The following is a 27,270-nucleotide window of genomic DNA, read 5'->3' as shown; positions in this document are numbered from 1 at the left end:
GGAGCGACTGCCATGATTGCTCGCGGAATGGCCACGACGTAGCCACGAGATGGTGGTGCTCTCATGCTGACGCCAGCTTCAGTCTGAAACATCCAGAAATACTGTAGACTACCAATTCGATCACTTCCGGTGGAGCCCCAACGTGACCCGGTAGAGAAGAACTTGCCCTCCCCTCTTTGACTGATGGTTCTTGTTGCCTGTCCCTTCTGTTGCCATTTAACAGAACTTTTTTGACTACTGAAAGGGGTTGTGTTCCGACCGCTGGTTGGTGGAGACATTTTGACTATATTCTGGACCTACGTTGTCGCGTAATGCGTCATATGACGCGCCGCGTTAGCGCACCCGGAAGTGCTCCGGTGCGCGAGGCGCAGCTTCCCGGAAGCGATCCAGAGCGCGGCGCGCAGCGCGTAACGTAAGCATAACAGGTCATGTGACTTGTTAATAAAACTTTTCATTGGTTCATTTTACTTTTGTTTTTCTAATGATGGAAGGCTTGGTCATATGACCTAAAAATAACACTTTTCATTGCTTTCGAACATTTTTTTTTCCCAAATGATGAAAGCCCCACCTTTTTTTTTCTCACTCTGACTTGTAAAGCAAAGGACCCAGATGCATTTACAGTTTATCACTAACAATGTTCCAGGCTAATGTATTTTCCCGGAAAATTTACAACTGTCCTGCAAGTAAAATATTCCTATTTCGAGAAAAAGGGCGTTTCTTCGTCCCATGAGGGAGCCGTTGAACAAAAGAGGCTCGGCCTGCTGTCTTAGTCGCTGATAGGCATGAATATCGGATTCTTATCGATCACTTTATGTTGCAGGAGTGGAAAACACAACAGCCCTTGACCATTTATCTTTACTGCGTTCCTGCGTATTATACCTTTTAACCTTCATGTAATCGGGCTGCTTTATTTCACTTGCCTTTTACTGATTCGAAAACAGTGGCTATTATTCAAAACTTTACCAATCTAGGTACTACTACCATGTTTTGTTTTAAAAACCTTTATTGTGAAAATGTTAGTATACAAATACGGGCCTATAACCACGTGGGCCGGCCACGGAGCAAACTGGAATCGTATATGATGAGGGGACATTTACACTGTAGAAGAACGTAACAGGCGGGCCATTAGGTTGCAAGAACTAAGGTGTCTAACAGTTGCGGAATCGGTGGATGTACATTTTATAATTAAAGTACGACAGGGCCAGTTACAATAAAATTATCTAGATATACATTTGCGGGCAAGTACCATGGGTGTCGTTAATTTGAACTTTCAATAGTACAGTAATCAATAACACATCAGAACTTAATGTCAATAGGGATGTCCAAATGTTCAATCAGTACTCGTCCCCGCCCGCCATGTGCTTCAAAACTGCATACGTATCTCGTGATATCAAGGTTGGGCAACCAGTACACAACAAGGAGTTACGAGTCCCATTTATACCGGCGCCATTTTGGGCGAAGCCGGGCAGGTCCAGGATATAGTCAAAATGTCTCCACCAACCAGCGGTCGGACCAGAACCCCTTTCGGCAGTCCAAAAAGGTTCCGTTAAATGACAACAGAAGAGATAGGCAACAAGAACAATCAGTCAAAAGAGGGGACGCTTTCAGGAATGGGGCCCATGCCCTAGCAGGCAAGCGTCCGAGTTCCAAGGTGTCCCTGGGCCATTTAAGTGGACCAGGCCCAAATCCAAAGAGCCGGCCGCCATTTTGAGAGTTCTGTTGCAGCCGCCTATCGCTGCACCGCAAGAGTGGGCGCAATTCAGCTGGATGGTGGGCGAGACGCTGTAGCCGCAAGAGCGGGCGCAACTCAGCTGGATGGCGGGTGAGGCACTGTGCCGCAAGAGCGGGCGCAATGCAGCTGGAAGGCGAGTGAAATGCTAAGAGGCGCCCCACTGCAGATGAGGTGCCTCCACCTGGGGAGGCAGGAGAGGCCCCTCCCCGGGCACCCCACGCCGTCTTTCGGCGCAGCAATGTAGGATGGCCACACCAGTGAAAGTTGCTGGACACCACCTCGGTGCCATCCGGATCTCGGCGCGTTGTGCTGCCTTCGGCCTACTGTAGCAGCAAGTGCGGGCGCAACTCAGCTGCACGGCGAGTGAAACGCTAAGGGGCGCCCCACTGCAGATGAGGTGCCTCCACCTGGGGAGGCGGGAGAGGCCCGTTTGCGCCGCTACCCCCCCCCCCGGGCACCCCACGCCGTCTTTTGGCGCAGCAATGTAGGATGGCCACACCAGTGAAACTTGCTGGACACCACCTCGGTGCCATCCGGATCTCGACGCGTTGTGCTGCCTTCGGCCTACTGTAGCAGCAAGTGCGGGCGCAACTCTGCTGGACGGCGAAGGAAACGCTAAGGGGCGCCCCACTGCAGATGAGGTGCCTCCACCTGGGGAGGCGGGAGAGGCCCGTTTGCGCTGCCTCCCCTCCCCCGGGCACCCCACGCGGTCTTTTGGCGCAGCAATGTAGGATGGCCACATCAGTGAAACTTGCTGGACACCACCTCGGTGCCATCCGGATCTCAACGCGTTGTGCTGCCTTCGGCCTACTGTAGCAGCAAGTGCGGGCGCAACTCAGCTGGACGGCGAGTGAAACGATAAGGGGCGCCGCACTGCAGATGAGGTGCCTCCACCTGGGGAGGCGGGAGAGGCCAGTTTGCGCCGCCTCCCCCCCTCCCGGGCACCCCACGCCGTTTTTCGGCGCAGCATTGTAGGATGGCCACACCAGTGAAACTTGCTGGACACCACCTCGGTGCCATCCGGATCTCGGCGCGTTGTGCTGCCTTCGGCCTATTCGCACATCGGTCCGCTACTGACGCCGCCTCACAGGCCAAAGGATTTTGTAGGCTTTTTATAACCCAAAGCCGCATAACAAGTCATGTGACTTGTTTATAAAACTTTTCATTGGTTCATTTTACTTTTGGTTTCCTAATGATGAAATGCTTGATCATATGACCTAAAAATAACACTTTTCATTGGATTGAAACATTTTTTTTTCCCAAATGATGAAAGCCCCACCTTTTTTTTTCTCACTCGGCAATCCAAAAAGGTTCCGTTAGATGACAACAGAGGGGACAGGCAACAAGAACCATCAGTCAAAAGAGGGGAGGGCAAGTTCTTCCCTACCGGGTCACGTTGGGGCTCCACCGGAAGTCATCGAATTGGTAGTCTACAGTGTTTCTGGATGTTTCAGACTGAAGCTGGCATCAGCATGAGAGCACCACCATCTCGTGGCTCCGTCGTGGCCATTCCGCAAGCAATCATGGCAGCCGCTCCCCACCGGAAGCCTGCGGGAGTCGGGACCCCGATGACTTTTGTAGAATCTTCAAGACTGAGGGGACGCTTTCGAGAATGGGGCCCAAGCCCTAGCAAGCAAATGTCCGAGTTCAAATGTGTCCCAGGGACATTTTAGTGGACCAGGCCCAAATCCGAAGAGCCGGCCGCCATTTTAAGAGTCCTGTGGCAGCCGCCTATCGCTGCACCGCAAGAGTGGACGCAACTCAGCTGAATGAGGCACAGTGCCGCAAAGCGGGAGCTAAACAGCTGAATGGCGACTGAAACGCTAAAGGGGCGCCCCACTGCAGCAGAGGAGCCTCCACCTGGGGAGGCGGGGGAGGCCCGTTCGTTCCGCCTCCCCCCCCCGGGGCGCCCCACGCCGTTTCTCGGCACAGCATTGAAGGATGGCCAGACCAGTGCGGCAACTTACTGGACACCACCTGGGTGCCGTCCGCATCTCGGCGCGTTGTGCTGCCTTCGGCCTATTCGCACAACGGACCGCTACTGACGCCACCTCACAGGCCGACGGATTTTGCAGACTAAAAGACAGACCAAAGCAGCCCATTGTTGCTTTGAGATGGATGTTGCAGCAGGCTGACATGTAAATAGATGTTTACATTTTTTTTTAACGTGTTCACTTTGTTGGAGCGTTGTATATATTTATAAGTTATTAAAGTGTTATAATCCTACTACTTTGTTGGAGTGCTATATATTTTTAATGTGACACATAATTGTGAAGACTTTGATGTACAAAAAGGCATCCCTGGAATCTTCCGCTTCAGGCTTGGTCCCATACACCCTTACAGTTAGAATCCCCTCCCCAATCACAATACAGGATCGTTATCAGATAGTAGGAACGCGTGTGGTGTGACGGATCTCATGGGGTGGGGGCCATGATCTACTGTAACTCCTTTGAAGAGGGGTGATTTTTTACAGTTGGGGCCATAAACTACATCCGCAGGGCTAGGTGATAGCCTGGGACCGGCCTGGACAATCAGACACAGAGGAAGAGGAGTGTCAGAGGGTGCGGTAGTGAATAGGGTGAAAGGGAGGTGTTGGGCGGGCACAGGGTGTGATTCTCAGGGAAGAGCAGCGCAGTTGGGGGGAGGTTTATGGCCCATGCATGAGAGAGAGAGCGGGGGTGACCAGTGCGTGGGGGAGATGCTTGCGAAGGTGGGGAGCCATGCTGAGGATCGGCGGTGTGCAGAGAGTGGGTCTGGTCAAGGCATCTAAAATGGCTGCCTTGCACGACAAAAGTGTGGCATGGAAAAAAGGCAAGATGGCGCAGACAATGTTTATCAATACGGATTCATTTATAACAATTATTTTTAACAATATATTTACTCGCAGTGACAAAATGGCGGTCAACACTTCCTGATTTCCTTCGAATCGAATGTTAACAGACGTCATGCAGCCAAAAAAAAAACCGCTCATGCGCAGCAGGGAAGAGCAGCGCAGATGGGGGGAGGTTTATGGCCCATGCATGAGAGAGACAGCGGGGGTGACCAGTGCGTTGGGGAGATGCTTGCGAGGGTGGGGAGCCATGCTGAGGATCAGCGGCGTGCAGAGAGTGGGTCTGGTCAAGGCATCTAAAATGGCTGCCGTGCACGACAAAAGTGTGGCATTGGAAAAAAGGCAAGATGGCGCAGACAATGTTTATGAATACGGATTAATTTATAACAATTATTTTTAACAATATATTTACTCGCAGTGACAAAATGGCGGTCAACACTTCCTGATTTCCTTCGAATCGAACGTTAACAGACGTCACACAGCCCAAAAAAAAAACGCTCATGCGCAGCCGCTGGAAGACATGTATCAACATATATGAGCATCCTCAGCCACCCTCAGAAAACATAGGGGGTCAGGATACGTCTCCCGTACCCCCTTATACCCATTTCTCACATTGTTTTTCCTCCATCTTGTAATTTAATTAAAACGAAACACAAAATGGCGAATTCCCGTTTCGCGACCCGGTTCGCGAACCGGTTCGCGAACCGGGAAGCGCTTCTACCGCGAAAAATCAAAAAAAATTTTATTTGCCCCACGGGACCCTTTAATAACCCCAACATCATTCCTAGGGGGTCAAGAGGGGTCTACCTTGCCCCCTTTCATTAAATTCCCCCTTCGTTTTCTCCTCCTCTTGTCTCTCGATCCTTCCGAGAGACAAGATGGCGGCCGTTCCAGACTGTTTAGAATGTTGACAGACACCGGAGAGCCAATCAGCTTCGCTTCGCAAAGTTCCGTTACGCGAAAAGTTCGCGAACCGGAGCGCTACCCGGGACGCTGTCACAGATATATCTGTTTTTTAAAACAATAATTTCTCAAAATCCACTGGAGCACATATATTGAGACCTAGCAAAGGCACATCGGGCTAACAGTCCCTACAATTTTGCCAAGTTTCGTGCAAATCCATTCAGCCGTTCGAGCTAAAAGTGAGGCCAAACGCCCTACAGAAAAATGAATGGGAAAAACGCGTTTTGGGACCCCCCTTTTTTCTCGGCCCCCCTTGACGAAACCCCCCCAAATTTTCAGGGGCCGCTCAGAAACAAAATGTGCCATTTTCCTGAACATTTCAGCCGATTCCGTCCACAAACGCCAAAGTTATTAGACATAGAATTTTCAAAAGTCCCGTAGAGAAAAAATCCTAACTATATATACCTAATGGCGACCGCCAGTAGGTAATATATATGTATATATATATATATATATATATATATATATCACAAAACAGAAAAGGGTGTCCCCTCGAACGAAGCCATCACACTGGTAGGTATTTTCAGCGTTTTATTGTTGCAGGTTAGCATCAAAGTTCAAAGGACAGATCAACACAGTTCTTGTGGCCTGACGCGTTTCGTGCTTCACTCGCACTTTTTCGAAGGCTGTGCTGGGAATTCAACGCCGAGAATATGAACACCTGATTTCATCTTCCCAAGTGGGCGTTAACATCAGCTTGCGCTGTCTGCTGGTATCTGTGGTGCTACTGATTACACTGCAGTGAGCTGCTCGGCGTTAAATTAATTTTCCCAAATCTTGACACCTCAGTGGGTGGGCTGAAAGGTCCCTTCGTTCTTTGTGCTCAGTGAAATTCAACGCCGAGCATATGAACACCTGATTTAAATCTTCATTGTTCATATGCTCGGCGTTGAATTTCCAGCACAGCCTTCAAAAAAGTGCGAGTGAAGCACGAAACGCGTCAGGCCACAAGAATTGTGTTGATCTGTCCTTTGAACTTTGATGCTAACCTGCAACAATAAAACGCTGAAAATACCTACCAGTCTGATGGCTTCGTTCGAGGGGACACCCTTTTCTGTTTTGTGATATTTACGGCCAGTCCTGCAGTGAAGGGAGCCCTGCCGCAGAGAAGCGGACCAGTGCTGCATGCTTGGGCAGGCAGCAGTTTCCTGGACTAGAGGTGCGTGTTTGTAAGGTCACTGTGCACAAAGAACGAAGGGACCTTTCAGCCCACCCACTGAGGTGTCAAGATTTGGGAAAATTGATTTAACGCCGAGCAGCTCACTGCAGTGTAATCAGTAGCACCACAGATACCAGCAGACAGCGTGAGCTGATGTTAACGCCCACTTGGGAAAATGAAGATGTAAATCAGGTGTTCATATGCTCGTCGTTGAATTTCCAGCACAGCCTTCGAAAAAGTGCGAGTGAAGCACGAAACACGTCAGGCCACAAGAACTGTGTTGATCTGTCCTTTGAACTTTGATGCTAACCTGCAACAATAAAAAGCTGAAAATACCTACCAGTGTGATGGCTTCGTTCGAGGGGACACCCTTTTCTCTTTTGTGATATTTACGGCCAGTCCTGCCGTGAAGGGAGCCCTGCCGCAGAGAAGCGGACCAGTAATGCATGCTTGGGCAGGCAGCAGTTTCCTGGACTGGAGGTGCGTGTTTGTAGGGTCACTGTGCACAAAGAACGAAGGGACCTTTCAGCCCACCCACTGAGGTGTCAAGATTTGGGAAAATTAATTTAACGCCGAGCAGCTCACTGCAGTGTTATCAGTAGCACCACAGATACCAGCAGACAGCGCGAGCTGATGTTAATGCACACTTGGGAAGATGAAGATTTAAATCAGGTGTTCATATGCTTGCGTTGAATTTCCAGCACAGCCTTCGAAAAAGTGCGAGTGAAGCACAAAACGCGTCAGGCCACAAGAACTGTGTTGATCTGTCCTTCGAACTTTGATGCTAACCTGCAACAATAAAACGCTGAAAATACCTACCAGTGTGATGGCTTCCTTCGAGGGGACACCCTTTTCTGTTTTGTGATATTTACGGCCAGTCCTGCCGTGAAGGGAGCCCTGCCGCAGAGAAGCGGACCAGTGCTGCATGCTTGGACAGGCAGCAGTTTCCTGGACTGGAGGTGCGTGTTTGTAGGGTCACTGTGCACAAAGAACGAAGGGACCTTTCAGCCCACCCACTGAGGTGTCAAGATTTGGGAAAATTAATTTAACGCCGAGCAGCTCACTGCAGTGTAATCAATAGCACCACAGATACCAGCAGACAGCGCGAGCTGATGTTAACGCCCACTTGGGAAGATGAAGATTTAAATCAGGTGTTCATATGCTCGGTGTTGAATTTCCAGCACAGCCTTCGAAAAAGTGCGAGTGAAGAACGAAACGCGTCAGGCCACAAGAACTGTGTTGATCTGTCCTTTGAACTTTGATGCTAACCTGCAACAATAAAACGCTGAAAATACCTACCAGTGTGATGGCTTCGTTCGAGGGGACACCCTTTTCTGTTTTGTGATATATATATATATATATATATATATATATATATATTACCTACTGGCGGTCGCCAGTAGGTATATATAGTTAGGACCTAGTTTCCATAGGAAATCCCCAACATTCTATTGGGAATAACTTTGGCGCTGGTTGATGAATCTTCGCAAATTTCTCAAAGAAGATGGCTCGCTCCGCTCCGCTCCTTCCCTGAAAGTTTGGGGGGATTCGTCAAGTGGGGGCTGAGAAAAAAGGGGGGTCCCAAAACGTGTTTTCCCCATGTTAATTTCCATAGGACCTTTAGACTCAGCTACAGCTTGAACCTCTGAAGGGAATTACACCAAACTTGTCAAAATGGTAGTGTCTGGTATGCAGATCACGCTTTTGATAAAATAGTGTAAATCCCTCCAGTGGTTCCTGAGAAAACTAGAAGAGAAATCAATTATATATCTATAAGCGCGCACGGGTGCGCGCACCCCGCGATTTTTAGCGATTTTTTTTTGCTTGTGGGGGGGCTTGGGGGGCTTCTCTCTTTCATTTAAATGTTTTTAATTTAATTTCGAGGGTGCCAATGCCTCGTTTTGCCCCCCGAGATCACCGCCGCCGCCCGAGCTGCCTTAAGATGGCCGCCGCCTGGTTGTGGGTGGGGCCGGGAGGACGTGGTTTCTGCGGGCATCCTTCTCACGGCACCGAGATGTGATGGGACGTCATGGGAGGGAGGCAGAGGAGGAGGGAGGGAGCAGAGGAGGAGGGCTGGGGGAGAGAGGGCGCTGTGCATACCAATGCTGAGGGAGGGCGGGGCCGGCGGAGACTGCAGAGGAAGAGCCGAGGAGGGGGGCGGCGGGGGAGACCGAGGAGCCAGAGCTGAAAACCGCCGGGGGAAAAAACGCAAGAGGGAAGTAAATTACGAAAGATGCGGCGAATGAGAGAGGAGGAGGGAGAGAAGTGCAAGGAGGGTAGAAATGTCATGAGGAGAGAGAGATAGAGAGGGCAGCCTTGTCCGGCTGCACCATGGGCCTGCAGGACTCAGGCCACAAGAACTGTGTTGATCTGTCCTTCGAACTTTGATGCTAACCTGCAACAATAAAACGCTGAAAATACCTACCAGTGTGATGGCTTCCTTCGAGGGGACACCCTTTTCTGTTTTGTGATATTTACGGCCAGTCCTGCCGTGAAGGGAGCCCTGCCGCAGAGAAGCGGACCAGTAATGCATGCTTGGGCAGGCAGCAGTTTCCTGGACTGGAGGTGCGTGTTTGTAGGGTCACTGTGCACAAAGAACGAAGGGACCTTTCAGCCCACCCACTGAGGTGTCAAGATTTGGGAAAATTAATTTAACGCCGAGCAGCTCACTGCAGTGTTATCAGTAGCACCACAGATACCAGCAGACAGCGCGAGCTGATGTTAATGCACACTTGGGAAGATGAAGATTTAAATCAGGTGTTCATATGCTTGCGTTGAATTTCCAGCACAGCCTTCGAAAAAGTGCGAGTGAAGCACAAAACGCGTCAGGCCACAAGAACTGTGTTGATCTGTCCTTCGAACTTTGATGCTAACCTGCAACAATAAAACGCTGAAAATACCTACCAGTGTGATGGCTTCCTTCGAGGGGACACCCTTTTCTGTTTTGTGATATTTACGGCCAGTCCTGCCGTGAAGGGAGCCCTGCCGCAGAGAAGCGGACCAGTGCTGCATGCTTGGACAGGCAGCAGTTTCCTGGACTGGAGGTGCGTGTTTGTAGGGTCACTGTGCACAAAGAACGAAGGGACCTTTCAGCCCACCCACTGAGGTGTCAAGATTTGGGAAAATTAATTTAACGCCGAGCAGCTCACTGCAGTGTAATCAATAGCACCACAGATACCAGCAGACAGCGCGAGCTGATGTTAACGCCCACTTGGGAAGATGAAGATTTAAATCAAGTGTTCATATGCTCGGTGTTGAATTTCCAGCACAGCCTTCGAAAAAGTGCGAGTGAAGAACGAAACGCGTCAGGCCACAAGAACTGTGTTGATCTGTCCTTTGAACTTTGATGCTAACCTGCAACAATAAAACGCTGAAAATACCTACCAGTGTGATGGCTTCGTTCGAGGGGACACCCTTTTCTGTTTTGTGATATATATATATATATATATATATATATATATATATATATTACCTACTGGCGGTCGCCAGTAGGTATATATAGTTAGGACCTAGTTTCCATAGGAAATCCCCAACATTCTATTGGGAATAACTTTGGCGCTGGTTGATGAATCTTCGCAAATTTCTCAAAGAAGATGGCTCGCTCCGCTCCGCTCCTTCCCTGAAAGTTTGGGGGGATTCGTCAAGTGGGGGCTGAGAAAAAAGGGGGGTCCCAAAACGTGTTTTCCCCATGTTAATTTCCATAGGACCTTTAGACTCAGCTACAGCTTGAACCTCTGAAGGGAATTACACCAAACTTGTCAAAATGGTAGTGTCTGGTATGCAGATCACGCTTTTGATAAAATAGTGTAAATCCCTCCAGTGGTTCCTGAGAAAACTAGAAGAGAAATCAATTATATATCTATAAGCGCGCACGGGTGCGCGCACCCCGCGATTTTTAGCGATTTTTTTTTGCTTGTGGGGGGGCTTGGGGGGCTTCTCTCTTTCATTTAAATGTTTTTAATTTAATTTCGAGGGTGCCAATGCCTCGTTTTGCCCCCCGAGATCACCGCCGCCGCCCGAGCTGCCTTAAGATGGCCGCCGCCTGGTTGTGGGTGGGGCCGGGAGGACGTGGTTTCTGCGGGCATCCTTCTCACGGCACCGAGATGTGATGGGACGTCATGGGAGGGAGGCAGAGGAGGAGGGAGGGAGCAGAGGAGGAGGGCTGGGGGAGAGAGGGCGCTGTGCATACCAATGCTGAGGGAGGGCGGGGCCGGCGGAGACTGCAGAGGAAGAGCCGAGGAGGGGGGCGGCGGGGGAGACCGAGGAGCCAGAGCTGAAAACCGCCGGGGGAAAAAACGCAAGAGGGAAGTAAATTACGAAAGATGCGGCGAATGAGAGAGGAGGAGGGAGAGTAGTGCAAGGAGGGTAGAAATGTCATGAGGAGAGAGAGATAGAGAGGGCAGCCTTGTCCGGCTGCACCATGGGCCTGCAGGACCCGGCCTCGGGCAAGTCCGGTGCCAGAACCACATCATGTCCGGATGCTGTGCATAGCGGGCTTGGTATGCGGCAGTGCCGCATACATGGTGCTAGCAGGGCGGCCGGCAGGGTGCAGCACCCTGGACTCAGACTGCCAGGGCCCATCGATGGCAGACCACCAGGGTCATGGCAGACACAGAGCTGCAGTGAGTCACACCAGATGGCAGCAGTTATGTGCTTGGTGACAGGGTGTTTTGTTGGTGATGTCACCAGTGATGTACGCAAGAGGGAAGTAAATTACGAAAGATGCGGCGAATGAGAGAGGAGGAGGAAGAGAAGTGCGAGGAGGGTAGAAATGTCATGGGGAGAGAGAGATAGAGAGGGCAGCCTTGTCCGGCTGCACCATGGGCCTGCAGGACCCGGCCTCGGGCAAGTACGGTGCCAGAACCACATCATGTCCGGATGCTGTGCATAGCGGGCTTGGTATGCGGCAGTGCCGCATACAGGGTGCTCGCAGGGTGGCCGGCAGGGTGCAGCACCCTGGACTCAGACTGCCAGGGTCCATCGATGGCAGACCACCAGGGTCATGGCAGACACAGAGCTGCAGTGAGTCACACCAGATGGCAGCAGTTATGTGCTTGGTAACAGGGTGTTTTGTTGGTGATGTCACCAGTGATGTCATTTGTGGCGTTCTCATTAATGTGTGACGTCATGAGCCGTGTATCAGGCAGGGTGATATTTTAGTACCAAACACGTCTGGCAAACTGTGCATTTAAGTTTTGGAGACCAAAGCTAAAATCTTTAGCTGACATTATTTTCAGGAAATGTCACGTTGTGTACGTTTTGTCATCATCATACGTTAGGTGGCATGCCTGCGAGAACCAGCACGCTCCACAGCAGAGGTTTTTATTGAACAGTGTTTTGGTGAATGACAATAGTTTTCACAGCACACACTACACACAAGTCACATGTATGTCCTGTCGCCCGGAAGCCACGCTCTTAATCAGTCACCTCTGTCCAAGGATTGCCAACTTCCTTAGCAACAGATGCTGCCGTTCGTTTATCTTTTGCTGTTCCGGAGCAGCCAAGAGCTCCGAGGTGAAAAAGAATGTTGTTAATTTATGAGGATTCTTTGGTAACGTGACAAGTAGCCCCTCTAATAATCATTCTGAAACGATTTACATAGCTCTCAAATACTTTTAACAGTTTGCTTTATGTGTTTGTTGTTTTAATTTATGTTTTAGAAGGAATAAATACTGCTTTTCCCAACATTTTTACCAGTCTGGACTTAGAAATATATGGCAGTCCGGTAAAAAAAAGGACCAGGTGCCAACTTTACCCTAATGTTATCCTCTGTACAAGTCCTGCGGACTCGTTGCAGTGTCCATCTGTACTTCAGGGCGCTCTGGCAGTACCAAAATATGTTTAACTTCTAGCAGTTTCCTCAATTAGAAGGATTACAATATCGAAAACAAATGTTACCTCTCAAACTTTTTCCATCGATTTAAATTTTCTGCCTTATTATTGCATGATGCAACAGTAGCAGTCTGTATTTTATTACTGAAATGCATTTCATGTATTGCTTTTTGTATATATTTTTTTTATAATCAATAAGGTTACAATAATTTACATTGAAAAAGAACCCCAGTAGAAGGCTATGTTTTACACTCAATAGGGAAGATATAACATCAACTCTTTGAAAGTATGACACAGATATTTTTTATTTCTTGCAGTTTCACTTATTGAGAGTGTCTCCTTAGTACCTCTTCATATATGGCGGTCTGATTTTGGAACAAGAAATCTAGCCAGATCAGATTCAACCAATCAATCAATTAATATGCATTTATAAAGCGCAACAGCTACCTCATTGGAGGTGTCACAGTGCTAGTCGTAGGAATGCTACATCTTCACCTATCCTCAAACACTGCTCACCCTGCACACTCACCCACCATTTACTACGCACAGTCACCCTGACATTGTGCAGGCAGTCTGATACTGCTCACCCACCACTCACACAGTCCACCATCCAGCCACCCATCCATCCACCATCCATCCAGCCACCCATCCAGCCATCATACATCCATCCATTATTCATTCATTCATTCATGCATGCATGCATCCACCCATCCATCCAGCTATCCACCCAACATGCATCCACCCATGCATCCATCCATCCACCCTGCATCCAACCATCATGCATCCACCCAGCATTCATTCATCCACCCACCCACCATGCATTCACCCATCATGCATCCACCCAACAATCAATCATCCATCATGCATCCACCAGCCATCCATCCATCTTCCAACAATCATGCATCCATCCAACACCCAGCCACCCTCCCACCCACCATTCATGCACCCCATCCATCCACCCACCCATCCATCCATCCTGCATCCATCCATCATTCATGCATCCATTCACCCATCTATCATGCATGCATCCATCCATGCATCCACCCAACAATCATTCATCCATCATGCATCCAACCATCGTTCATGCATCAAAAATCGGATCCCTAGGGCTGCTCAGGTGGTCCCACAAGGATATTAACATATTTAAACGTTATCCGCTAATAGAATTAGCATTTTCAAAACCTTGCAAATTCACTGAAAAAACCATAGGTTTCTGGCCTTATTGAGGTAGGAATTAGCATTTAAAAAACCTTTGAAATTCACTGAAAAAACCATAGGTTTTAGGCCTTATATAGTTAGGAATTAACATATAAAAAACCATTAAAATTCACTGAAAAAAACATAGGTTTCAGGCCTTATATAGTTAGGAATTAACATATAAAAAACCAATGAAATTCCTCCTATATAGTTAGCTAGACATTTCATTGATATAAAACCAATGAAATTCCACATATAGTTAGTTGCACTAACTATATATTTCGCGCATCCGCAATCCAATGCTGATGATGTCACATAATACATCATTCATGACATGGTCAGTGACATCACTGATGACATCTCAAATTACATCACTGATGACATCTCATTTAACATCAATGATCACACCACTGATGATATACTTCATGTGATAATACAATGCACCTCCTTACACTCTAATATAACCTCTGTTACACCTAGTGTAAAATACAGAGTATCATTTTTGAAACTATTGACACATGAATACCATTTACTACATACGCACTCACTGATTCCTACGTCTACACACACATTCATTCTTTTACCCATACAATTATTCGTACATACAGTCACTCATCATTACAACACTATCATATGCACTCATACACCTATGCAGACACTCACACACTGCCACTCATCGATGGAGTTACTCACACACCTAGTCAGTCCTGTAAAGAATCAATCACACTTTGATTTCTTCATCTATACAGTTAAACACAGAACAGCTTACATTTTCACAGATATACTAACACATACTTACTCACTTATACAATCAAATCCTTCATCCATACTCTTATACATCCACTCATTCTTCAATATGTAAAACATATTTAAACTTTACAAAAACACACAGACACTGGATGATGTCATCAGTGATGTCACTGACCATGTCATGAATGATGTAATATGTGACATCATCAGCATTGGATTGCGGATGCGCGAAATATATAGTTAGTGCAACTAACTATATGTGGAATTTCATTGGTTTTATATCAATGAAATGTCTAGCTAACTATATAGGAGGAATTTCATTGTTTTTTTATATGTTAATTCCTAACTATATAAGGCCTGAAACCTATGGTTTTTTCAGTGAATATATATATATATATATATATACATATATATCTATATCCAGCTTTTATGTAAAATGAGTATATATATATATATATATATATATATATATATATATATATATATATATATATATATATATATATATATATATATATATATAGTAGGTAGTTATAGTTAGGATTTTTTTCAATGTTAAATCTCAAAATTCTATTTGGAATAACTTTGGCACCGGTTGACGAATCTGCCTGAAAATGGCCTCAAAATGGCCTCATCGAGCTACGGTCCTTCCCTGAAAGTTTGGGGGGATTCGTCAAGCGGGGGCCGAGATAAAAGGGGGGTCCCAAAACGCGTTTTCCCCATGTTAATTTCCATAGGGCGGTCGATTTCCCTTTTAGCCCGAACGGCTGAATGGATTTCCACCAAACTTGGCAAAATTGTAGGGACTGGTAGCCCGATGTGCCTTTGCTATGTCTCAAGATATGCGCTCCAGTGTATTTTGAGTAATTTAGGTTCAAAAAAATATATATATCTATGGCAGCGCCCCGGTACGCGCACCGGTACGCGCACCGGGCGCGCTACGTGACTTGCGCGCAGAAAGCTGATTGGCTTTTGGGTGTCTGTAAACATTCTAAACAGTCCGGAGCGGTCGCCATCTTGTGTCTCGGTAAAATCGAGGCACAAGAGGTGGCAAAAACAAAGGGGGGAATGGACCATAAGGGGGCAGGGTAGACCCCCACTGACCCCCTAGGTTTGATATGGGGGCCATTAAAGGGCCCCGCGGGGTCTCAAAATGTATTTGTATTTTTTTGATTTTCGCGGGGGGAGCGCCCGGTACGCGCACCGGGGAGCGCTCCCGGGAGCGCTCCTGAGAGCGTACTATGGGGAAAAAAGAATCACTTTTAAAAATTGTATGTTTATTAATTGTTTTTTATTTTTTATTTTTTTATTTAAGTACCAACATGTAGGTATCAATGCAGAGTCTCTAATTTAATATACACCGTCTTCTTTGTAGATATCTTGCATGTTGTTTCAGAAGTTATTGTGGTATATGGAATTCATAACATAGTCTGTCAGGAAAGCAGAAACAACATGGAGGCAGGAGATGATAAAGAGATGTTAAATACACATTGGAGATAATATAGTGGGATAAAGGAAGTAACTATGAGCAAACTTGCTATGTAACACAATAAAGCTGCACAGTATATTATAAGTCTCACTTTATATTTTAAACATTTTTGATCTACTTGATGAATTACATATAAAAATGAATAATGGCTCTAACAATTTTTGATTATTAAATATAAATTTATTCTTCTGATTCTTTTTCATAATTTAATAAAACTTCTAATAAAATGTTGTCTGGAATCTCTTCATTTACATTCTGTGTTTCCATTGATTCCACACACTCAAGTAATTCAAGGTCCAGAGACTCATCCATAAAGTCAATGTTATCATTTTCAGCATTTTTTCCATCCTGGTTGTTGTTCAAAACAATTTCAAAAGATATATTCTTTTCTCCTTCCATTTTGTTGCTGTAAATTGCATAAAAAATAATTATATCAGTAGAGATAGGGCACTGTTGGGTTTAAGTTCAGACATGTTGTTTGGATTTTTTAACGGTGAAGTTATCTTTGGGCAGTGTAGGGTATCAGGCTGGAATTAGAAATATAACAAAGAGTATGTGATGAAGCCTAAGTAAATTTATAATGATACAAGGGAAGTCTAACTCAATCCATAACTATAACAGAGAAGCCTATCTCAATCTGTAACTATTACAGAGGGATAGTATATAACTAACAGAATATTTTGTCTCAAATTAACTTAAAGTGCACAACATACTTCACTTTCTAAAATAACAACTTACCTTTGAAAAAGCAGTTGAAGTTGTCAGTGTAATTTCTTTTCAATTGTACTTCAGGAAGTAGTAGTCAAAATGGCTGTGTTTCCTTCTCTTTTTTTTATTTATTCATGTACATAACCAATCAAATGTCAGGAAATAATCGTAGAAAATGAAAGAAACGTTTTAATTGGTTGTAAATTCTCACACTTCATATGTGTTTTGGTCATGTAATTTACCTCAGGATATTTAGACAGGCCTGTAGCCTAAATGTCTCAATGGAATTCCATCAAATTTGGGCAAATGGTAGGGACTGCTATGTAGTAGGGCCTCTTCTATATTTGATGAAAGTGTCTCCAGTGGTTTTTCTGTAAATTACTTTCCCACCTTTTTTTAGGGAGCGCTTACCGGTGCGCGCCCCGGTACGCGCACCGGCAGCGTTACGGGAGTCCTCCATTTTGTGTTTCGGTACAATCGAGACACAAGATGGAGGACAAACAATGCTCGGAATGGGTAGAAGGGGCACAGTAGACACTTCCTGACCCTCTAGGTTTTCTGAGGAGGGCTTAGGAGGCCCTTATAGGCTAAAAAAAAAAAAAATCTTGTATTTTCCGCGGGGGAAGCGCCCGGTACGCGCACCGGTGCGCGTACCGGGGAGCGTTCTTTGGTGAAAAATAGTGAAAAAAGTTAGAAAAAGATAAACGTTTTGAATGATCAGAGGTAGGGTAGCTCTGAAAAGAGCTTTTGGGTTCTGTGATTGATTTAGGTACCTACAAGTAGGTTCCAATGCACAATCTTAAATTCAGGAGGAAAATTTTATTTCCCTCATCTGAGAAGTGCACACTGTCTCCTCTGTAGATGTCTTGCATGTTGTAACGCAAGTTATTATTGTATATTGAACCCATTCCACAGTCTCTCATGTAAGCAGAAACAGATTTATTCACATGTTTCCGTGCTTTTTCAAATTGTGGACAAAATTGGTTGGACCAGTTCCATTTCTGTCTTTGGCATATATTGGAATATACCAAGGCAGTTTGTGGAAAAAGTGTCATCAATTGATCAAAGGTGTCCTTTAAAAGCATTTCCAGACCAACCCCAGTCATAGTGCCCAAATCATTTCCACCACAGTGCACTATTAAGAGGTCAGGGTTTGGCAGATGCAAAAAGGTTTTCACCAATGGTATCAATTGATGACATCTCAATCCTCTTTGGCCAATCCACTTGATTTCCAGATTTGATAAATCAAGGTTGTGATAATTTCTGTTAGCTGCATACCTTTGAGCCCAGTGGATGTAGCTATGTCCAATAATCCATACAGAATACATGATATGAGAAGGTTCTGGTGCAGTCAGATGAAGTGTGGGAATGAAATGGCAGTTGGAACAGTAGGAGTTTACAAAAAAATAAGTGTGGAGTTTCCCTGCTCTTGAATCACAAGCAATGATTGGTGGATTCAGTTAGTTGAAAACTGAAAGTTAGGGTGCATGGTTGTGTTGTGTGAAAGAAGCAATTTGAATGGTTAAGAAAAAGTCACTAAAAGCAATAATGCTCTGGATATGCTGGTGTATTGAGAGGTCAAACATCCTTGCTGACTTAATTTGCAACATTTTAGAATAAACTTTTGAACCTGAGAGTTCAGTTAGGAGGGAGTTGCTATGGTAACAGATAGAAAGATCTGAGGGGGGGAAGGGTGTTGGTTTGAAAATAGTGAGGGAAGACTTTTGATTGGTTGAAAAAAGGCATTTGTGTGTAAAGATAGAGATTTTCTATGCGAGTCTTGGTTTCAGTGTTTTGAGTGCACACCTTTTGCTCTGCTAAAGAAAAATTGGTGTGTTTGTCTGACACTGTTTTCAATCTCCCAACGCATTTGTAAAGGTAAGTAATGATTTATTTAATTTAGATAGAGACTTGTCTGCTGTATGGAGAATATTTGGAAGCAGATAGTTACGTTTCAGTAGTGAAATTGAATGCCTGAACATAGGTTCTGCGCAGTGGTCCTTAAATGTTATTCAAAAAATGATTTTGGGGGCAAATCAATGGTATTTTTATTTGGCCCTTATTTATGATTGCCTTGTGCAACTGGTGCATCACTTTATACATGGGAAATAAGTGACGCTCTTCTGGCGCAAGGTCTTCATAAATAAGGCCCTGAGTTTCTTTGCTCTTGGTTTGTGTTCTGCTTTTTGATAATGCTTGATATCAACATTTGCAAGGTAGAGGATTTGTATTTTGGGAAACAGTGAGGTTTTAAAAGTGAAATTCAGTGCTTGTACATATGTTCTGCCCTGTGTTTTTTAAATGTTAATCAAAAAACGATTTTTGGTGCCAATCATTGGTATTTATATTTGGGTCTTATTTATGATTGTCTTGTGGCGTAGGTATGTCACTTTTAACATGGGAAGAAAGTGACGCACTGGTGGCGCAAGGCTTTCATAAATAAGGCCCTGAATTTCTTTGCTCTTGGTTTGTGTTCTGCTTTTTGATAATGCTTGATATCAACATTTGCAAGTAGAGGATTTGTATTTTGGGAAACAGTGACGTTTCAAAAGTGATATTGAGTGGTTATACATAGGTTCTGGGCAGAGTTTTTTAAATGTTATTCAAAAAACGATTTTGGGGGCAAATGAATGGTATTTTCATTTGGCCCTTATTTATGATTGCCTTGTGCAGCCGGTGCATCCCTTTATACAAGGGAAATAAGTGACGCTCTTCTGGCGCAAGGCTTTCATAAATAAGGCCTTGAGTTTCTTTGCTCTTGGTTTGTGTTCTGCTTTTTGATAATGTTTGCTATGAACATTTGCAAGGTAGAGGATTTGTATTTTGGGAAACAGTGAGGTTTCAAAAGTGAAATTCTGTGCTTGTACATAGGTTCTGCCCTGTGTTTTTTAAATATTATTCAAAAAACGATTTTTGGTGCCAATCAATAGTATTTATATGTGGGTCTAATTTATGATTGTCTTGTGGCGTAGGTATGTCACTTTTAACATGGGAAGAAAGTGACGCACTGGTGGCGCAAGGCTTTCATAAATAAGGCCTTGAGTTTCTTTGCTCTTGGTTTCTGTTCTGCTTTTTGATAATGCTTGATATCAATATTTGCAAGGTAGAGGATTTGTATTTTTGGAATGCAACATGTGTTGCACTGGTGGTGCAAGGCATTCATAAATAAAACCCTGAGTTGATGTTGTATAAACTTAAATATGTTGCAATTTATTGTTTATATTCTTTGCTTTTTGTCATTACTTTGTTGTTTGCTAATAGTGGTCTTTCATGGTTTTTTTTCAGAACAACAGATTCAAATCAAATTCTGAAAAGCAAGCAAAAATGCCTTCAAGGCAAAGAAGTATCAAAAATACCATACGTAAAAGGAGACTATCAGCAACAGAATTTATAGAATCCTCTACAACAACTACTTCAAAAAACACCAGAAAAGCTCCTGGTAAGCCAATTAAGTCTTTCTTTGCAACATATGTCGTACAAAAAAAAATAATTTTGGAAATGTGAATATTCAGAAGGAGACAGCAAATGTAAAAAGGAAGGAGAGGCCCACATGTCTCGATTGGAGCAGGAGAGAAGAGAATGGATAGCAATAGAAGGGTAAATCAATTTAGGGACATTCGTAGGTGAATGTTTCGCAATAGGGTAGTTTTAAATTTGCTAAAAAATGATAAGAAAGGTAAACAGAGAACTGCTTTTTACAAGAAAAAGAAAAGTGTAGAGAAGATTGTGGATCAGGCTTTTGAAGTTAAGAAAAAATTATTTATTTTAGTAATTAATAGAATTAGGATACTTAATAAGGCAATTGATGTTTTCAAATCGAACAGTAGATGGAAAAGAATTATTAATCGGACAAATTTTTGTGAAGTATTTTCTGGCGAATGGATGCATAGTTCAAGTTCTGAGCCATTTTTTAATGAGGAGAGTTACTTTCAGGAAAATGATTTGGTTCATGCAGTTGACACCAGTGGTCGAGCATATGAGGTGAAAGATGGTTGTGTGATGGAAAAACAGAAACTTGTGTCTAGAGATGCAGAAGAGGTGTTAGCACATGAAGTTTTAGGGAGATGTACTAAGGGTCCAGTGCACAAATGGAAGTGCAGTAGTATTTGTAATGTGCGACAGGATTCAATCGATTTGCTTCGAAATTTCTAACGTACATATAGTAAGAAAAGTCTAAAAAAAAAATGAAGATCTTGCAAGTGTTAGATCCTTGCAGAGTGAGAGAAAGCACAGGTTTGCATGGGCATTCACTAGCTTGTCTTTCTAGAAAAGTATGTCAGAGTGTTTTTCATCATTTTAGGATGTTAGCAGTGCATCATAATAAGGTGAGGAAATTAGTGAAAAAGTTGTATTATGCAAAAAGTCCAGCACTTAAGCTTAAACAGTTAAACAGTGCTCTTTTGCATGGATCTGAAGTGGATGTGAAGACTATTTGTGAAGAAATTGAGTTTTGTTATTTTGGGAACAAAGAGGACAGTGTAGAAATGGATATAGTAATGGATGGTAATGTGGAAGATAATGGACAGATTTCAAGTACAGAAAAGTTTGACGAGGAAATTACCAGGTTTAAGGTGAAATCAAGAACAATTTTTACTTTTCAATCTCATCGTTGTGGAAAGTACTGTCGTCGAAAATTTAAAAACAAGGAAAAGTACTACACGAAATGTCGTTTTGCGTTTCCACGACCAGTGATTTCTAAGGGAAGAGTAAATAATTTGATGTCATCTCTACGACATACTGTGACGAGGAAATCTCCCAAAAATACATACAATTTGAAAAGAAATGAAGAATCTAAGTACATCAACGATTACAACCCAGTGATTTTGTCCATGTGGAATGCTAACATGGATATTCAGTTCGTTGCTGACAATTCTATTGCTGTGGCTCGATATGTGACATCTTACATTACTAAAAAAGAAAAGACAGAACTGAAGGAAATGTGGGAGGACATTTCACATGAAAAGAGTCTAAGCAAGAAATTATACAGTTTCAGTCTGAAGATGTTGTCGCATTGAGAAATTGGAGCGTATGAATGTTCTGATCGGTTATCATCAGCAAGTCTCTATGCCAAATCAAGAACAATCATTTGGGTGAGTCTAGGTCTTGCTGCAACACGAAACCGAGTTTTGAAATCTGTACAAGAAATTGAATATTTGGCAGAGAAAGAACCAAACAGTACAGATATTTTGAAGACAACTATGTTGGATACATACTATCCAAATAGAAGTACTCACCTTGAGAACACTTGTTTGTATGAAGTTCTGCAAAACTACAGTTATAAGAGGAGCATCACAGAAGATATCAATAATGGAAAATATGCAGTCAATGGCTATGAAGGATGTCTAGTGAAGCAGAAAAAAGGCCATTTGATTAATCATCGAAAATTGAGTTGTGAAGCTCCAGACAAAAGAGAATTTTACTATTTAGCTCTTTTGCAACTCTTTAAGCCATGGCGTACAGAAGAGGAACTACTTGGAGATTTTCTCTGGTATGAAGACTCTTTTAATGAAGCTAAGGATACCATATTATGTCCTATTTTTCTAAATTATCTGCAAATGTTGAACGAAGAAATAGAGCAAGAAATCACAATTGCTGAAGAGATAGCTAGAGACAGTTCTCAAGATAGTCAGAGTTCTACTTCATTGAGTCAGGATCCACTAGGAGGACCTATTATGCAAAATGAAGCTGCCACTGCCATGGATGAGGTGGAAAGAGCCATGGAACAAGCTCAAGAGGATGGAGTTAACTTAGAAGATTTGGTAAACAACTAAACGTTGAGCAGAAAAAGATATATGATGAAGTCACAGAGCAGATTGAACATGGATTCAGACATGAGAAAAAAGAGTGCTCATGCACATCATTTGACCCTGTCTGACTGTATGTAAGTCGAGAAGCGGGACAGGAAAAAGTTTTCTGATTAAAGCCATTGCAAGTTATCTGCAGAAAAGGACTGATTCACCGCTGTCTTGTGTTGTAACTGCTCCAACTGGTCTGGCAGCACATAACATTAAAGGGATTACTCTACATCGTTTACTGATGCTGCCAGTTGAGCATGATAATAAATTGCATTACAACAAGTTATCTGGAGATGCGTGTTCTGAAGTTTCAAGAGTCTTGAAGAAAATGAAACTTCTTATTATTGATGAAGTAAGCATGGTTTCAAATCTAATGCTTGCTTTTGTGCATTTGAGAATGCAAGAAATTCTTATAACAGAGTATGATGTGTTATTTGGAGGAAAACACATTATTGTTTTTGGAGATCTATTGCAGTTGACTCCAGTAAAAGGACAACCAGTGTTTAAAATGCTCACACATGAAGATACTAAGAAGTCCCTTGGAAGCATTGGAAACGTTAATATATGGTTAAATTTTAAATATGCTGAACTGCTTCAAAATATGCGACAGGCAAAGGATGAAGATTATAAAAATATTCTACAAGATGTAAGAATTGGAAAAGTAAGCAAGCTTGGGAAAGAAGCTTTACATGATCGATTAATTTCAAATTTGTATCCAAATGAAAACATTCTTCCAGAGAATATTTTTGAAAAAATGACTGAGAAGAAATCTGGGATATGTTTGATGCCAACTCTGCAAGAATGTTCCATCTTCAACAACAAAATGTTAGAGTTAGAAAATGAAGAGATTGTGAAACTGGACGCAATAGATAAAATAGAGCATATAGGTGCAACAATTGTTTTGTCTGAAAATTTGAAAACTAAATTGGATTCATTAGAGAAAAGTATTTCTAAAACAGCTGGTTTTGAAAAGACTCTGAATGTGTGTTTAAATTGTCGTATCATTTTGAGAAGGAATTTAAATGTTGAAAGAGGTCTGGTAAATGGAGCAATGGGTTATGTTGTTGATTTTGTGAATTATAGAAATAGAGATGAAATTGAATTTTTAAAAATAAAATTTGATGGCATTGAGCAAGTACAACAAATCAGTTGTTGTTCTGCTATATTTTTACTTGTAAAAGACTTATATGTTCGCCGAAAACAGTTTCCTGTTTGTTTGGCATATGCAGTAACAATTCATAAATCTCAAGGTTTAAGGGCCCGATGTAGGTAAACGCGATTTTCCGATTTCAAAATACCGAGGCGGGCCGAATCGGTATTCTGAAATCGGAAAACGAGATGTAGGAAAAAAATACCGAATGAATACCGATTCGGTCGGCATCGGTAATGAGATTCGGTACGTTCCGATTCTGCTCGGTCCGAATCGGAAATTACCGAATCGGCCAACAACGAATCGGAAATCACCGAATCGGCTACCACCGAATCGGATATTCCCGAATCGGCGAATACCGATTCGGTAAAAGCCGAATCGGTAAAATCCGATTCGGCAATCATAGACCCATGGCGAAAAAGCCCATAGGAATGCATTGAATGAACCGAATCGGCTTTTACCGAATCGGATAATACCGAATCGGATTTTACCGATTCGGATATTACCGAATCGGTATTCGCCGATTCGGCAATAGGCGATTCAGCCAATGAGGTGGCTCCCCCTCCCCCACCCAAACAGGGAGTGGCAACCCTGGCAGGTGCAGCTAATTAAGAAGTTTCTAGAAGTTTCTGGAAAGCCTGCCTGAGCCCAACACACACAGTTAGCAGCAGTGGGAGAAGGAGGTTGCAAACTGAACAGGAGAAAATGGCAGATCAGGCAGGAAGCCAGAAGTCCTCCCAAAAGAGGAAGCCCAAGTTCACCACCACCGAACTTCAGGTGCTGGTTGAGGAGGTGGTGAGGGTGCACCGCCAGCTGTTTGGCAAGCTGTCCCTCAACGTGCCAGACAGCACCAAGAGGAGAATGTGGGCCGACATCGCCCAGAAGGTCAATGCTGCTGGTGTCACCCCCAGGTCCATTGAGGAACTGAAGAAAAGGTTTTATGACCTCCGCAGCCTCACGAAGAGGAAGCTGGCGGACATTCAAAGGCAGGCTGGACACACCGGAGGAGGCCAGAACCCGGCGCCACCCCTCACCGAGCTGGAGGAAATTGTCTCCAGCACCATCGAGAGGGCGAGCATCGTAGGAATCGGGACCCTGGACAGCTCTGCGAGAGCCACAGCTACAGGTAAGAAGCATGCGCATCATGACACACCCTACCAGACACCTCCCCATTAGACACAATGCATAGGCAAACACCAGCACTGTACTGTCACCAACATACAAGAGACAAGCATCATGGTACATGTAGTCAGCAGAAGTTAGCCAAATATGTCAGTGCAGAATCTCAAGACAGGAAACAGTGTGACACAGTGTAAGGAGATGCAAGGACATGTGGAATGCCATAATTGTACTGACTGTAATACATCGGCACTCAGTTTACAAATGCTTCTTTGTACCTAGGGGCACCATCAGGCGGCACAACTGTGACAGCAGAGGGAGCAGCAACGTCCGACACTGCAGTCGCAGGGCCGAGCACCAGCCAGGCTGGCCAGGAGGAGGAGGAGGAGGATGAGGAAGGAGACACCCCAGGGCTAGGAATGGAGGGAGTCCTGGTGATTGATTTCCAAGCAGTGCACTCCCCAGTACTGTCCAGCACACCCCCCTTGCTATTCTCACCAGAAAACTCCCCTACAAGGCAGACCATTCCGCCTACACCAGCTCCTGCCACAATCGTGGCCTTGCCACCTGTCCAACCAGTCCTGGGAGCAGGGGCTCAGGGACCGGCCAGCACCACACCCCCACCAGTGGCACCCCAGCCCACTCAGCAGGCCGGAAGCAGCAGTGCCCGACGCCGTGCCACCACCACCACCACTGCTGCACCAGCACGGGAGGGCAGTGTGTTCCTGGGCCTGGAGGGACAGATGGTCAAAATCCAGCGCCAACAGGCCAGATCCACCATGGCCTGCCAACGCCAGCTCCTGCAGCACAACATGCAGATGGGGGAGTTGGTGAAGGGTTTCCAGGCTGTTGTGGACAGCAACAAGGAGGTGGCAGCAGGGTTAGGCAGGCTGACCACTGCCATCACCCACTCATCTGCCCGACAGGAGGAGCATGAGGTTGCGCGCAGGAGGGATGCCCGGGTGCTCAACCGGGCCATGGCCCGCCTTGCAGCGGCGACCGCACAACTGTGCCATCGCAGCTCCAATCAAGAGTCTGTGCTCAGTCAGCATACGGCTGAGCTGACTAGGGGGATGGCCAGGATCACCACGGCCATGGAGGCCATGTTAATATCAAACGCCGCCTCCAATCCTGCCCTGGACCTGGGTGATGCTGGAGACAGCAGCAGCCGCAGCAGCCCAGCCAGCGCTGCATCAGAGCCACGGAGGAGCACCAGGCGATCCGCTGATGCTGCCGGCCATTCGGAGGGGGCCGAGGGACACCCCAGTGGGTCTGGAAAGCGGGCCAAAAAATAGCCTGGCAAGGGGGGATGAGCAAACCAGAACACTGGACTTTATTTGAGTTTACAATCTCCATTTTTTGATGCACATCAGTGCTGTAACTGTGGTGCATCACTATTAAAAATTTATTTTTTGCAAGCAACATTTAGCTGTCTTTGCATCTGTACTCAGTCAGAAATAGTTCTCAGTGATCTCCTCACGTCTGTATCTGCCATCACTTGGCGTACACACCCCAGCTGGCTGTGTCAGTGGCACAGCTTCATCGTCGTCATAGTCCTCGTAGTCAGACAACTCCACCTCAGTGCCCTTCTTGACCGCAAGGTTGTGTAACATTGCACATACAGCTATGATCTTGCAGCAGGTGATGGGGGTATACTGCCTTGCACCTCCACTCTTGTGCAGGCATCTGAATCTACTTTTCCAGATGCCAAAGGTCCGTTCAACAACATTCCTGGTGCGTATGTGGGCCCGGTTATACCTCCTTTGGCTGGGTGTGGAGGGGTTGAGGTAGGGGGTGAGTATGAATGAGCGGAGGGCATATGCACTGTCGCCTGGAAGAGAAAGGGGTCACATTAGACACATGCATACATGTATTACACCTACCTACTATGTGTTATGGGGGTCTGATGATGTGGCTCACCTAGGAGGTATCCTTCTCCAAAATCGCCAGCCATCAGCCGTGCATATATGCCGCTCTGTTGGAATATATAGGAGTCATGGGTACTTCCTGGAAATTTTGCTACCAGGTCTGTGATGGTGCACTTGGCATTGCAGATCACCTGCACGTTGATGGTGTGTGTAGATTTCCGATTGCGGTATATGTATTCGGTGTCCGCTGGTGGGCAAATCGGAATATGCGTGCCATCTATGCAACCGATGATTTGGGGAAATTGTGCCATCTGGTAGAAGTCAGCTTTGGTTTGTAGCAGTTCTGCGTGGGTTGCAGGGAATGAGATGTATTGGTCCATCCTGTCTATCATGGCGTCAAGGAATATGTGGAAGAACCTTGACAGGCTGCTCTGGCTCACCCCTCCTGCTGCTGCTACTCCACTTTGATAGCTGCCAGACGCTACCAGGTGTAGGCTGCATAGCACCTGGACGTGCGCAGGGATGGCGTGTGCCCTTGGGGTGTGGTGGTCCAAGTATGGCTTAAGGTCCCTGATGAGCTCAAGTATGGTGTCAGAGTCCAGCCTGTATCTCTGTAGGATCTCAGCCTCAGTGAGCATGAACAGGGTTATCCTCTGTCTGTAGACCTGTTCATTTCTT

The sequence above is a fragment of the Lissotriton vulgaris genome, chromosome 6 (genome assembly GCF_964263255.1).
Source record: "Lissotriton vulgaris chromosome 6, aLisVul1.2, whole genome shotgun sequence".
In the NCBI taxonomy this organism is placed as follows: Eukaryota; Metazoa; Chordata; class Amphibia; order Caudata; family Salamandridae; genus Lissotriton; species Lissotriton vulgaris.
The sequence above is the reverse complement of the archived record's forward strand: the minus strand, read 5'-3'. Positions refer to the sequence as shown.